The sequence below is a fragment of the Eurytemora carolleeae genome, unplaced genomic scaffold (assembly GCF_000591075.1).
Source record: "Eurytemora carolleeae unplaced genomic scaffold, Eaff_2.0 scaffold911, whole genome shotgun sequence".
Lineage (NCBI taxonomy): Eukaryota > Metazoa > Arthropoda > Copepoda > Calanoida > Temoridae > Eurytemora > Eurytemora carolleeae.
Genome location: NW_019397452.1, coordinates 125,728 through 141,857, shown reverse-complemented (window position 1 = coordinate 141,857; position 16,130 = coordinate 125,728).

Sequence of the window (16,130 nt, the reverse complement as noted above, 5' to 3'; positions counted from 1 at the left end):
GTCCTTCTTGAATCTCTCCAACTATGAACTTCTCCTGTGGTCGAATCGTGTTCCCTAAATAGTTCAGAATTTACACTGGGGGCGGGAAAAAAGACGATGAGCTTAACTGTGAGAAGTTAGGTTAAGATAGAATTAACTTTAGAAATATTTATTGTTTATAGCTCTCAGATGATAATCCAGTATTCCTGATGTAACCTCGTGGCCATGCACTTTAATCTAGTTCTTTATCACTTGAACTTTAATGAATTCACTTGAACATAGGCTAGGATTAAATTACAAAGTTTAAGTTTTTAACGGCCAGGGGTCACCAGAGAACATGAGAATGAAATTCTCTCCGAGTAGATCTCCAATAGCTCCAATCCTGAGGTCTTCAGACTCTTCTAAACTCTTACAGAGATCACTAGAAGATAGTTCCCATAGATAAAACTTGCTCTGAGCATTCCTGCAAGCTTCATTGAGCTCCTGGATTAGTTCAAGGTCGTGCTCTTGATGCACAACAGCTAATTTTCGAATAGCTCTTCGAGTAGACCGGAATGTTTTTTCTGTAGCATTCTTGTACTGAATAACTGCTGCTCTAGGAATCCCATCTCTGGAATCATCAAGCTCTTGAATTCTGCCAGTTCTCCATACTCTAGATCCCATAGCAATGTCGTTGTCGTCCTTCTTGAAGATAACAATGTCATTGATCTTGGGTTGATACGAGGATTTAGACCACTGTGTAGGTTTAGGGATGTAATTGATGACTTTTTCCATAGTCCAGGTCTCCCACCAAGATTCATAAACTTTTTCCATTTGTTTAATAAGACGAGATGGTGCATCCATTCTGCAAGGTCCCATGGGAGCTCTGGTATTGTTCAAACCTGAGATCAGTCTCTGGGGAGTTATAAGATCAAGGTTGTCCAGATTCTGTGTCCTGGATCCAAGGCAGATAGGTAGATTATTTAACTCGTTGCTAACCCATCCAAATGCAGTCTCATATGCCAGTATATCCAACTTCAGACCATTATAAACCGTGTAAAAAATCTTCTTTATCTCCAGAATTGATCTTTCAACGACACCATTAAAGTTGTGGCCTCCAACAGGACAAGTTTTGAAGTTAAGTCCAACTCTATATTGTCCGTTGAGGGTTTTAGAAACATCAGACCAACAAATTTCCATACTCTTGCAAGCTTTCATCAATTGAGAACCTTCATCTATAAAGATTTGGCTAGGATGGCCAAACCTGCATGCGAACCTGGTATAAGCAAGAATGAAGGATGCAGCATCATATCCCTGCATCACATGTGCATAGACTGCTCCAGAGCCAGGATCTTTAAAAATTACTCCCCATACTTTCACAGTAGATCTATGGTTGTGCTCACAATGAGCAGGAAAAGGACCCATCAGATCAATTTGTACATTCCAGAATACAGGGGCGATGGTTAATCTATTCTCGTGTATTTTGCCCATCTCTGTTTTGACCATTCTAGCCTTGAATCTCCGACAGAACACACAACCCTCCCTAATTTCGATGGCGAGGTCCCGACCTCCGAGGATATATGCAATGTATCTGCTAGCTCTGAGAGTATTTGTAGAACTACGGTGTTGAACAACCTTCTCATGGCAATATATCATGATGGAGTAGGATACAGGTGAGTACCGGTCAAGTACAGGTTTAACAAAGGTGAGTGGACCCAAGTCCAGCATACATTTTTCCATTGATAAGATTTCTTGTCCATCTAATATTCTTCCTGTATATTGTAGCAATCCGTCCTTCCATTGTGTGCATGGTTTCCACTCCTTATGTTTACTAAACTGTTTTACTTCCAGGGTACCCTTTTTGAAGAAATAATATTCCGCCGCCTGTACTTCCAAGTCCGACAGAGGTTGATCAAGGTTGGTCAGTTGAAATTTCTTGATATAGAGATCACCATACCTAGTTCCAGCCCGGAGAAAACAGAACCTTCTCACAATAGCTAGAGACATACATATCTTCTTCCATGATAAACTGCAGGGATCCATGATATATTTAGAGAAGGAGTACCTCTCGCTAACCTTGCTAATTAACGACGTCATGACATACCCGATCACATCTGGCCCCTTGAGCTCGCTGGCAACCTGCCTCTTCTCTTCTGCTGTTAATTTAACCTGTTCCAGAGTTTTAATTGGCATATCCATTCTTCGTGGTATTCTCATCCAAGGCTTACCTATCAACCAATCTGATTCAGCACCAATATCTTCAACCCGTGCACCTCTAGTTCCAAGATCAGCAATATTAAGATCTGTATCAATATGGAACCAGTTTGTTTTCAACGAGAATCTGCGTATTTCTATGACAGAATTCCTTACTCCTACATGCATGGGTCGTTCATCCTGTGATATCCAATGTAGAATTATAGTTGAATCAGTTACGTAAAAAATATCCTTGAAATATTTTCCAAAATTTGTCTTGATCACGTGACCAAGGACGCATCCAGCTACAGCAGCCTTGAGTTCTCCTCTAGGTATAGTAGAACCACTAGTAATCTTACTTTTAGCAGCAATTAATTGAACATGATAACTTCCGTCCGTCAACAAAACCCGACCATGAACTGTTGCGATCGCCATTTTCTCGCTGGCATCTACACTTACAATCAACTCAATTTTAAACTCAGCAGCATCCTTAGGGATTATTGCACGCCTGAATCTCAATTCTGACAGTTCCTGGATTGTTTGAATGTTCTCAACCCAAGTAGATAATAGTTCCCGCGGAGCAGGTTCATCCCACCCCAGGTTAAATTTGACGAGAATATTCATATCGAGTTTGAATTTTGCTGTTACAGCTGTAACCAGACCTAAAGGATCAAAGACTCCGGAAATAACGCTAAGAATTTTCCTCTTGGTAAAATTATTTTCCAGGGCTTGAAGAATATCTCCTTCCACAGGCTCAGGACGTACTCCTCTCTTTGCTTTACCAAAGCACAACTTCTTTATATCCAGCATCAAATGATCGGTGAGAGGATCCCAAATATAACCCAGAACACCAACCTCAGATCCATTAACAGTAAGTTCTTCAGGGGGGGGGTGGCCAGATTTGGTGAATCCCTTAACACTCATTTTTCCGAGTCCTAAAGTAAACTTGATCCCTTCAATCTTGATCTCACGCTCTTCATTGGTGCAGCTAGAGTCTAAACCATCATCAACATATACATTCCTTTCCAAAGCTTCTGCTCCGGCAATGTGTTCAGGATGAAACTCTCTACAGTATTCCGCTAATCTCTTGAATCCAACTCCAGTCTGGTTTCCTGCAGATTTAACTCCATAGATCAGAGTTCTGACAATCATAGTTTCGACAGATTTTTCAGGGTCAAGATCAGGAATCCACAAGTATTTCTGGTATTTGTAGAACTCTGCAGCAATCTTGACTTGGTTGTACGCCATACTCACGTCGTAGGAAAATGCATAAGGTCCTATCAAAAATCGTATCAGAAGATGAAGAATTAGAACCAACAGATTTTGCCCTTTTGCCAGTATAGAATTCAAACTCTCTCCGCCATTTGGAGTACGCGAGCTGGCATCAAATACCATCCTGCACGGGGTAGATAATGAACTAGATTTGTACACTGTCCTCCAGGGTATATAGTATCCTTCACCGGTGGTAGAGTACATCCTAATTCTCTCAGCATCGCTAATATCCTTGATGTTTATTACATGTCCTTTACTTAAGAGTTTATCATGAGACCTTAGAGTGTCCAGCCTCATTTCAGGATTTTTCTCGAACAATCTCATTTGAGATTCCAGGATTTTTAAAGCAATGTGCTTGTTTGGTTTAATTTTTACAGTTGGGTCCTCAAGGAAGGGGAGGGTGGCCTCGACTCTCAGCTCCTCGGGGATGTACTTGACACTGTCCTCAATCATAGCCTGCTCCAGTTCCTCCTGGAGACTGACTTGCTCCAACTGATCACCTTTTCTACACTTATCGCAGTTCCTGCAGTTGATACATCTGTATTCAGCCTCGGTCCCCATAACCTCGATTCTATTCATCAGTTTATCCTCAGTTCTGATGTTATAGATAGTATTATCCAAGCACCAGTTACCAGGAATCATCCAACCTTCTTGATTAGCATGTTTGTTGCAGTGATAAAACTCACAAACTACTCTGCTATGAAGCTCTGCTGAATCAGCATCAAATTCATCCACACCATCCTCGAGAACATCTTCATCATCCTCAAGAACATCCTCTTCAGACTCACAACGAAACTGAGTAAATTTCAGACAGTTTGTTTGGACTTGATAAGCTTTCATTTCCAGAGTGAGGTACGCAGACTCTCCCAGGAAGACTCTTGTTTCGACAGCTTCAATCCATGCTTTATGAGGTCCTCCGAGTACTCCTTGGTGTCCTCCTGAACCCTTGAATACGGACTTAAAGATGCCGAGACCGTGAGGAAGATTATAAATTAGTTTCGGGAAATAAGTGATGTAACGGATACCCAGCATGATATCCACAGCTCTTCCACCAATCTCATCAGGGACTGAAGGTAGAGGTTCACCATCAGGATGATCAACAGCATAACCTTGTTCCAGTTCAGCAAACGCATCATTAAGTTTCCAGATTGGAAAAGGACAAGTTAAAGTAGGTATGTTTAATCCTGTAATTGTTGCCTTAGAATTTCTCCCATGCAACTCAAGCCAAAACCGTTCATCTCCTCCCTTAAGTTTGACAGTAGATCCGCCTGCCACATGTAGGTAAGAGGGACCTTCTCTCACTGTTTCAGTATTCATAAAAGACATTGCTGCATTGCTAATTGCAGCAGTTCCACAGCCTGTATCGTAGAAAATCACAGCTCGTCTATCTGGTTCATCAGTGGGCGAGACATCTTGGAGCATGAAGATACCAGGGTTGATAATGTCAGGGAGTACTTCGTATCCAGAATCATCAAACTCAAAATCAACATTGTGAATCCTTGGGGCATTCATATTATATACAGTCATATCAATACCGTAGAACAATGAAGCTCCAGCAGGCAGCTTCGCAGGATCCAGTGATGCAATAAGATTGTTTTCCTTGTTCTTGTTTGTTGTGGAGTGCCAACCACAAAGTAAAATGTTCCGCTGACGAATATGTGGCAAAAATCCGCACTTGTCAACTTTACATACAAACTCCGTTCTACAGTCATTCTTGTGACCATCCCACCAATTATCAATATTATTCAGATCACATTTACTGTCTAGCCTCAGGCAACGATAACATGTGTTGGTTGTGGCTGCCAGCTTCACTCTTTCCTTAGGTGAGGCTGCGAGAAAAGTTGGACAATAGTACATTAGAGTATGCTGTCCGCTACAGTTTTTGCAAGATTTCTCCTGATGAATCTTCTCCGTCCCAGTAAAGGTGAGGGGGGGAGTAGCAGTAGGTTTAGGTTTACTTGTAGTACTTGGAGCAGTAGCGCTAGCAACAGGTTTTTTTACTACGAGAAACTCCACCACCTCGACCATCACGTACTTGTGCAGATCCTTGAGGTTGTCGTTGACGCTGTCCATCACCCTGCTGGTTCGATGAAGTCGACACGTATGTCTTCTTACTCGCCTTTTTATCAGGTTTAATCTCCACCGAAACCTTCTTAACTTCTTCCTTCTCTTCAACCTTGGTAGACCGGGAAAGATTTAAGTGAATAGTAGAGGTCTGAATAGTTCTGTCAAGGAAACTACGAACTTGTTTAAATTCTACACTCAATGGAACCATATCATATTCATCAGCCTGAAGTGTAAGCTCATCAGTTAAATCCTTGTGTAAATCCTTGGGTAAACCAGCTGTTATCTCAGCAGATAATCCAGAGTGTTCCAAGAGAGACATCAGATTGAACTTTTCCGACAGTTCAACAAGGTATTCAACTTTCTCGTGTACATTTTCGAACCATTCTCGTTGCTTGATCAAGGCCGGGGGACATGCTCCAAGTTTGCGTATCTCTCCAAGTTTTGTATCAAACATGATCTTAGGATTACCATAACGCTTCTTTAGATGAGAAAAAACTTCGTCTATCGATTTAAAGTTTTTGCATGATATCTTAGGCCTCCCTACCAAACAGTCCTGAGTTAAGATCCGTAACTGTTCAGCTGATGATGCAGTCCTGGTTCCAATATATTTCCAAAAATCATCTTGGAAGCTGTAGAAATCAAGCTGACCTTCTTTACTAGTTTCACCAGAAAATAATGGCTTCTTTGCATCGCTAGAACCAGATTTAATGTTCGATGATGGAACCAACCCAAACTTGTCCTTGATATCCATCAAGGTCTCCTTGGCCTCAACACTAGCATCCTTCAGCATCTGAGCCATATCGTCGATAATCACGGCATCATCTGTAGCATTGATATCGATAGCATCTTTACTGAGCTCATTGGCATCCTTGATCAAGTCTGCTGTCTGAGATTTGAAATCAGTGTATTTATCCAGGAGCTTCGCAGCATGTTGATCAGTCTCTGGAGAGGTTGCGGACAATTTGGAAAATTCGTCAATTAAACTCTGCATGTTATTCACGATTTTATCCTTTCTATTAGTCACTCTTGTCTGTTTCACAAATATTTCACCTTGTTTATTATTGTTCTGGGAATAATTTGCGGCAGGAGCGCTATCCTGGTTCTGCCTGAGAAAGAATTGTCCCCGTTTAATGAAGTTTATAAATGTTGTCTTCGTTTTCTGTAACTCTTCCTTCTTTTCTCCAGTGAACATAGGATCATTTAATTCCAGAAATGCAAACGCTTCGCGCATGGCTCTCTTCCCAGACTCACTCTGCTTGATCAGGTCCTCAACGTAGTCTTGAGGAACGGAACCAAGATCTAAATCATCAAGATCTTCCTCTTCACAGAGCATCTTAGCAGTAGCAGCAAGAACATATCTGTCCCTTACTTGTTGTTCCATGTTGGAGATAAAAGAAAAGGTTGGAGTGGGAACAGAACGGTCTCCGGTAGGGGGAAAATATTCTAGAGTGCTTGCCGAGCCAGAGTGACTCGAGCCAGAGGTAGCGGAGTTGTATTGTTCCTCCTCAGCTATCTCTAATCTAGCACCTTGAAAATAATGACCAGGAGTGCGGAACCGTAAACTATCAACACCAACAACACGGTGAAGATTATTCTTGCCTGGTTCAACCGGTTCGGATACATTTTCTCCAGACTCAACAAAAGATCCTCCATGAAAGTTTAAGGATTCTTCCGACCATCTTGGGTCTCCGGTAGATAAAAAGGACTCTTCACTACCAGGGGAGGAAGGTTCGGTCGGAGCTAAATCATGAAGACCCTCATCTAATAACAGGTTAGGATCCGTAGAGCTCGTTCTCCGCCGTGAAGGTTCAGTTAATCCCAAACCCGGGAGCAGTTCTCCAGGGTTGGATCGGGTTCTGCGACCTGTAGTAATCAAATCCAGGTCTCCAGGGGTTACATGAAGACCTCCGCTGGTGAATCCAAGTAGAGGACTAGAGGATCGGCTCATCTACAGGAGATCACACAATTTGTGCGATTCTGAAAGGAATAAAACACAACGCAGTTTTTTATTTTATCAACAGGTTAAGCAAGCATATTTAGTTCTATATTACAACAATTTAATCAGCTGGATATCTCAATATAACGTAGAGATAAACTCCGTCGTAAGTTGACTGGACGGAGGGGGGCTAATAGTAGAGCCCGCCTTGGTGGCAGCTGAGGTTGTAGAGAACAGCTAGGATGTGTTGTCGTATCCTAGAGTATTACGGTACTTGGTGCGTACCGTAATTTATCACTGTGAGACTTGTAGGTTTACACCTTTAGTTTGTTTATGTTTATTTAATTGACTCTCGTCTCTCACTTTATGTGTCTCAGGGACGTGCTAAAGATTTATTGTACCGTGGAATAATTGTTCCTCTTTATTACTCAGGATAGAAGATAAATCCAGGTTTAAGTATTTATTTATCCTCCATAAGCAGGTGATAACTGAAATATTATTTCACATTATAGTTCAAGAGTTTTTTGTGAGGAATATACCTGAGTTGGATTCAGGATAAGCACGATCCGTTAAGCATAGTATGGAACGACTACGCTAAAAAAGGGCTGCAGAGAAATCTTCTTTGCACTTCAGGGTCTAGAAAAAAGAATGTTTTAGGGTCTTTTTACCTGTGTTTTGTTTGTTGGGTTGACAACACGTGAATTATCACGGGATAATGACGGGTCACTAGTGTGAAATACACCAAATAATCTGGTGTTCTTCACGGGTTTTTGTTTGTTGGGTATAGATGCAACAGATAGAAGTAAGATTGGTAGCGATCAAAAGCGCTTATTTTCCGTCTTTATAGCCTATACCCCCTTTCATTTTTTGCGAACACTTCCTTTTAAACAATAGTTTTTAAAAAATTTAATTTTACCTCATCATTCAGTTTTGCGATGGCAGCAGGAAAAGATAGTATTGTGCCCATCAATATTTCACCTGTCATCCACCAATCAATCAATTATAAAAACCCTGAGTAGTTAGTATAGATTTTAATTTTAATTAATCCAAAAAATAACATTAATAATGAATTGTTGAATTAATGAACTCTATGTTGGTTGTTGATAATACAATTAATCAACCTAATTAAAAATCAAATCAAACTTCTTGGGGAGTGAGGTTCATTGCAAGACCTTAATATTTTTTTTAAAACGATCAATTTTCTAGTTTTATCAAAATCAAAAGGCAACACCAAATTTTGTTATGATATTCCACTCAAACAAACCTAACTTCTGAAGGAATAATTATTTTTGATGAAGGGGGGGGGGGAAGGAGTCCTTTTTATTACTTTATTTCTTACCAAAAAATTCAGCAAAAATTTTTTTTTATGCTGCTTAGCCCAAATATATCTAATTTCTGGGGGGGGGGGGGAATTATTTTGGAAACGGGAAAGGATTTTTAAGAAAGGAACTGAGTTTTGTATCTTTAAATCTTTAATCTTTGAAACTTTATGGTGTTAAGTAACATTATTTAAAGTTAGAAATATCAAAGATTTACAACATCTGGTTGCACAGATGTAGGGATTGTAATCTTGAGTTTGTGACAAAAACTCATTTCCTTTGCTCCTCTGATATATAACCAACAAATATATGTTCTAAACTAAGCAAAGCCTAAGTATGAAAGACATAAGGTTCTTTAATATAGATACAATACTTTTGTAAAAATAGGGGGTTTTTAAGTGGGGCCATAAACTCTGCTAGGGTGTGCACTAAAAAAATTTCAGCGCACACTAATGCCCAAGAGGTGCGCCCCTTACCACTACACTAAAGCTCTTGTACGCCCCTGTCTATGCACCCCATCGGTTGGTTGATTATGATCCCTGATTGAGTATCTATCTCTAGATTGTCTACTCCCAAAAGAAGATAAATCCAGGATTCAAGAGTTAGGAAACCTTCGGACAAATATCTGTTCCAGCTTTTACTGATCATATGGTGTACAGAGTTATCTATGGTCTCAGCTCACTATACACAACCTTGTTGTCGTTCAAGCTTAGACACTATTTTGGGCACATGTTCCACATTGATTTGTCCGCCATCAATAATCAGACAATATGGTTAAAATAGTACCTTTGTCACTTGAAATTACTTGTACATTCCCTTTTATCTTTTAAAATATAACATGTAAAGTCATTAAAAAAACATTATCCTAGCATGTTGAAAACTGGTAAACAGCAAAATAAATTGTCAAAAAAAAGAATGGAACAAATTCCTGAGTCGGTACGTTTCATCAGAGCAATTTGTTTTCTGTAATCAGATTTAATGTTTAGCGAATAAAAGAAGAAACAGTTGAACCACATCTCTTGACCTTGGACCGGTGTATAGCGTGGAAACACCTCGATCCCTCTAAAGTTTTAACCATTTCAACTAGGGTTTCCACCGGAATTCCGGGTCACGGTTTGGGTATGGAAATGATCCAGAAATGTTTTTCCATTTCCATTATGGAAAAGGTTCCGGAAATCCAGAATTCCAGAACGATTTCCAGAACGATTTTTGTCTGTAAACTGGAAATTTCCGGGACGTTGTTTGGAATTAGGGAACGTTACAGAATTGTGTTCGGGAAAATTCTGGTTTACGGAACAATTGTTCCAGAATTTTCTGGAAAAAAGTTCCGGAAAACGTTGAATACATCTTAAACTTAAGTAAAAGATAAAACTAGTAAGTAATACTATCTACAGAATAATAGAATGTGCGCCTGGTGTAGCTGTATTTAAAATAATACTATAACTGTGAATTATCATGAAATAATATAAATCCTGACTGCCATGTCTCAAAATAATTTTATCTACAGAAAACTGTGGAAAGGAAGACAACATGTATAGCAATGATTGAGTCTAATTGATGTTGTTACAAAGCAAATAGGTTAAATAGTAACTTATCCCACCTAGCAAAATAACCGATTTCGGTTATACCGCCTTTTATATACGACAGGCTTCGCCAGAGTTGGGCGGAGCTCCGATCATCATGTCCAATGTAGGTCCTGGCGGTATAGTAAACGGCACCCAGATCTGTCGTACATACGGTGTAGTATATACTACAGCGCAGATATGATCTCCCACATCTGAACACTTCGATGTCGGTACCATGTAGTATATACTAAATCGAATTCTTTCTCACCGATGTCTACATTCTACATCGGGGACATTTTCACCGATGTCTATAACATATTCTACATCGGAAAGAAAGAATTCGATTTAGTATACTACATAGTACCAACATCAAAGTGTTTAGATGTGGAAGATCATATCTTCGCTGTAGTATATACTACATCGTATGTACAACAGATCTTGGTGGGTGCCGTTTACTATACCGCCAGGACCTACATCGGACATAAAGATCGTAGCTCCTGTGACATGGACACGCCTCAACACGGAAACGAATCAACACGGAAACGGATCAAAAATTATTTTTGAGGCATTTCCGTTTTTTTTTAGAAATTCGAGAAAATCCCTTAAAAGTTCAGAATTGTTGAGGGATTTCCGAATATTTTGTATCCGTTTCCCAATATTTAGAGTTGAATGGTTTCCTCTTTTTTTTGATCAATTTCCTCATATTTTTAGGTTCGTTTCCTCATATTTTTGGTCCGTTTCCGCTTTTTTTAAAAACTTTAAAAATCTCAATTTGTTGATCAGTTTCCTCAAATTTTAGGTCCGTTTCCTCATATTTTTGATCCATTTCCGCTTTTTTCGAAAGCTTCAAAAATTACATTTTGTTGATCGGTTTCGTCAAATTTTAGGTCCCTTTCCTCATATTTTTGATCCGTTTCCGCTTTTTTAAAAAACTTAAAAAATCTCAATTTGTTGATCAGTTTCCTCAAATTTTAGGTTCGTTTCCTCATATTTTTGATCCATTTCCGCTTTTTTTAAAAACTGTAAAAATCACATTTTGTTGAGCGTTTTCCTCAAATTTTAGGTCCATTTACTCATATTTTTGATCCGTTTCCGCTTTTTTAAAAAACTTTAAAAATCTCAATTTGTTTATCGGTTTCCTCAAATTTTCGGTCCGTTTCCTCATATTTTTGATCCGTTTCCGCTTTTTAAAAAACTTAAAAAATCTCAATTTGTTGATCAGTTTCCTCAAATTTTAGGTTCGTTTCCTCATATTTTTGATCCATTTCCGCTTTTTTCAAAAACTGTAAAAATCACATTTTGTTGAGCGGTTTCCTCAAATTTTAGGTCCATTTACTCATATTTTTGATCCGTTTCCGCTTTTTTAAAAAACTTTAAAAATCTCAATTTGTTTATCGGTTGCCTCAAATTTTCGGTCCGTTTCCTCATATTTTTGATCCCTTTCCGCTTTTTCAAAAACTTTAAAATTCATAATTTGTTGATCGGTTTCCTCAAATTTTAGATCCGTTTCCTTATATTTTTGATCCGTTTCTGCTTTTTTCAAAAACTTTAAAAATCATAATTTGTTTCCTCAAATTTTAGGTCCGTTTCCTCATTTTTTTGATCCATTCTTGCTTTTTTCAAAAACTTTAAAAATCTCAATTTGTTGATCGGTTTCCTCAACTTTTAGGTCCGTTTCCTCATATTTTTGATCCGTTTTTGCTTTTTTCAAAAACTTTAAAAATCTCAATTTGTTGATCGGTTTCCTCATATTTTTGATCCATTTCCGCTTTTTTCAAAAACTTTAAAAATCTCATTTTGTTGATTGGTTTCCTCAAATTATAGGTCCGTTTCCTCATATTTTTGATCCGTTTCTGCTTTTTTCAAAAACTTTAAAAATCATAATCAAATTTTAGGTCCGGTTCCTGAGACAGGTTACCATTCTGGTTCTGATCTAGCTTCTCAGTCGGACTATAAAATTTGAGGGTTAAATATTTTTATTTATGCTCCACCCAAAATATTTTTTTTAAATCTAAATATTTATTATCCCCGTATCGAGATTTTGTTTAAGATAAAAAATTGTTCGTATTATTTTTACAAAAAAGGTTGTAAGATGATAGCAAGATAATACAGTCACATTCTTTGTATTTTAGTTAAAAGAATGCTTGTAATTTGCGGATGAAATTTTTTTTTTACCCTTTTCCCACATTTAAGTTTGTTTTATTGTAGAAAAAATCCTTTTTCAAGTATTTTGGACTATGAAGTTAAAACGATTTACAGTATTACTGAGAATAGAGTCCCATTTTTTTACGTTACATAATTAGACAACATATCGGAGCAGCGCGAGTTAAAATAATGCATTAAAGATGTATCCTATATATACCTTATAGTATACTCCACAAAAGTTTAGAGAATCGATTAATCTACAAAGTTGAAATATTAATGTATTCAATTGATCTTAACTTGTTTTAAAGACATAAATAGCAGTCTTAAGAAATAGTTTTCCTGTTGTAGAATTTGGGATCAAAATGAAGGTATGGAGACAGAATGGCAAAGGCTTAAAGACAGTTTTAGGGGGCTCGGAAGGTATTGTGTGCATCAGGAGGCTCCGGAGGTTTCTCTTTTCACAAGTTTTTTTTAAAGTTTGATCTAAACCCAAGAATGGATCAAAAACTAAGCGAAATGAAAAGAAATTGAAAAAAAGTAAAAAGTTTTATGGTTATAAAAACAGTAGAAACTAATCAACAATAAAATATTTTTGTAAAAATCAGAAATGTATCAAAAATATGAGCAAATGTACCATAAATTTGAGAAATCAGATCAACAAATTAGGATTTTTAAAGTTTTTGAAAAAAGCGGAAATGGATCAAAAATATGAGGAAACGGACCTAAAATTTGAGGAAACCAATCAACAAATTGAGATTTTTAAAGTTTTTGAAAAAGCGGAAAGGGATCAAAAATATGAGGAAACGGACCTAAAATTTGAGGAAACCGATCAACAAAATGTGATTTTTGAAGTTTTATAAAAAAGCGGAAACGGATCAAAAATATGAGGAAACGGACCTAAAATTTGAGGAAACCGATCAACAAATTGAGATTTTTAAAGTTTTTGAAAAAAGCAGAAACGGATCAAAAATATGAGGAAACGGACCTAAAATTTGAGGAAACCAATCAACAAAATGTGATTTTTAAAGTTTTTGAAAAGAGCAGAAGCGTTTCAAAAATATGGGGAAACGAACCTAAAATTTGAGGAAACCGATAAATAAAATGCGATTTTTAAAGTTTTTGAAAAAAGCGGAAACGGATGAAAAATATGAGGAAATGGACTAGGGTTTCCACCGGAATTCCGGGTTACGGTTTACGTACGGAAATGGTCCGGAAATTTTTTCCATTTCCATTATCGAAAAGGTTCCGGAAAACCGGAATTCCGGAACGATTTTTTTCCGTAAAACGATAATTTCCGGAACGTTGTTCCGGAATTACGGATCGTTACGGAATTCCGGAACGTTCTGGAAATTTTCCGGAAAATCGTTCCGGAAATTTCCGGTTTCCGGAACATTTGGTACAGGAATTACATTATTAAAGTCTTACAAATGTAAATACAACACCAGTTAGTAACACTAACAATATATGGATGGATGCCGGACGGTAGAAAAAGTTATACTTAATTTAATTAAAATAAGAAAAATTCTTTAAGTTCCGCTTTACGGAATGGAAATTTTCCAGTTTACATTACGTAAACCGTAAAAATTTCCGGTTTACGGAATGGAAACCGGAATTTTTTCCAGTTTACGAAATGGAAACTGGAAATTTTACGGTTTCCATTCCGTAAAACGGAAATATTTCTGGTTTACGTGACGTAAACCGGAAAATTTCCGGTATCCATTAATACCGGAATTATCCTGAAATTCCGGTTTACACAACAAATTTCCGGATCATTACATTTCCAAAATGGAAATTTTTTCCGGAAAAATGGAAACCCTAAAATGGACCTAAAAGTTGAGGAAACTGATCAACAAATTGTGATTTTTAAAGTTTTTAAAAAAAGGGGAAACGGATCAAAAATATGAGAAAACGGACCTAAAATTTGAGGAAACCGATAAACAAAATGTGATTTTTAAAGTTTTTGAAAAAATCTGAAAAAAGCGGAAACGGATTATAAATATGAGGAAACAGACCTAAAAGTTGAGGAAACTTATCAACAAAATGAGATTTTTAAAGTTTTTAAAAAAAGGCGAAACGGATCAAAAATATGAGGAAACGGACCTAAAATTTGAGGAAACCAATCAACAAAATGTGATTTTTAAAGTTTTTGAAAAAAGCGGAAACGGATCAAAAATATGAGGAAACGGACCTAAAATTTGAGGAAACCGATCAACCAAATGTGATTTATAAAGTTTTTGAAAAAAGCGGAAACGGATCAAAAATATGAGGAATTGGACCTAAAAGTTGAGGAAACCGATCACCAAATGAGATTTTTAAAGTTTTTAAAAAAAGGGGAAACAGATCAAAAATATTAGGAAATGGATCTAAAATTTGAGGAAACCGATCAAAAATATGAGGAAACATAGCAATTTAAAAGTTTTTGAAAAAAGCGGAAACGGATCAAAAAAATGAGGAAACGGACCAAAAATATTGGAAATCCCCTCAAAAATATTGGGAAATCCCTCTAAAATGTTTGAATAAAATAAAGGGGAAACGGATTTACAATTCTGGGAAATCGATCAAAAAAAAAAGGAAACTCCTCAAAATTTGAATTTAGAGGGATTTCCGAAAAATTTGAAGAAATCGCGGAAACGCCTCAAAAAAAACGGTTTTTGAGGGGATTCCGCGTATTTTTGATCCGTTTCCGTGTTGAGGCGTTTCCATGTCACCTATTGAATTAAAATTACATTGTACACAAATTTTCTTTAATTTGTTTAAAAATATCACAATTATTTTCATGGGTTCAAAAAGTCAAAAATTGAATTGGTTATTATTTAAAAAAAGGCTCCATGGTTGGATTCACAACAGGCTCCTTGGTTGGATTCACAACAGTCTCCTTGATTGGATTCACATCAGGCTTCAAGGTTGGATTCACAATGGGCAGGGGCGGATACAGGGGGGGCGGGGGGACATTCGCCCCCCCCCCCTGACAGATTCAGGGAGGGGCGCAGCCCGAGATTTCGAGGCAAAAAATGTTCCCAATTTGATAAATCGTATGTGTTTTTCAATTTCAAGCTTTTTGATTATTTTTTATTTAATGGAAATATAATAATTGAAGGACGAAAAAAATATTTTTCTAGCTTGTTAAAAATAAATATAACCAACGATGAAAGTATACGACGACATTGTGTTTTGTTTTATTGGTGTTAATATGGCNCTTTTTGATTATTTTTTATTTAATGGAAATATAATGATTAAAGGACGAAAAAAATATTTTTCTAGCTTGTTAAAAATAAATATAACCAACGATGTAAGTATACGACGACATTGTGTTTTGTTTTATTGGTGTTAATATGACAACAATACGACAACAAGTAAATGTTATTGTTAACGATAAATTTAGAGTTAGAAATTTGTAAGAAACTAGACTTAAGTTTTAATATTGTTCGTAATGTTCCTTATTTAATCAATACTCATTTATCAAAATTGTAATATTGTTCCTAATTTTTATACATTAAAGTATAACTAGTAATTTCTTTTTGTTCTTAAATTGCTAATGTTCCTATTATTGTTCATGTTCCTAATACTGTGTCCTTAAATCCCCTTCCTAATCCTATATTTTTGTTCCTAATACCTAAACAATCTTTTTATTGTTCCTAAATCCCTGTCCTAATCCTTTAATTTTAACATATTGAG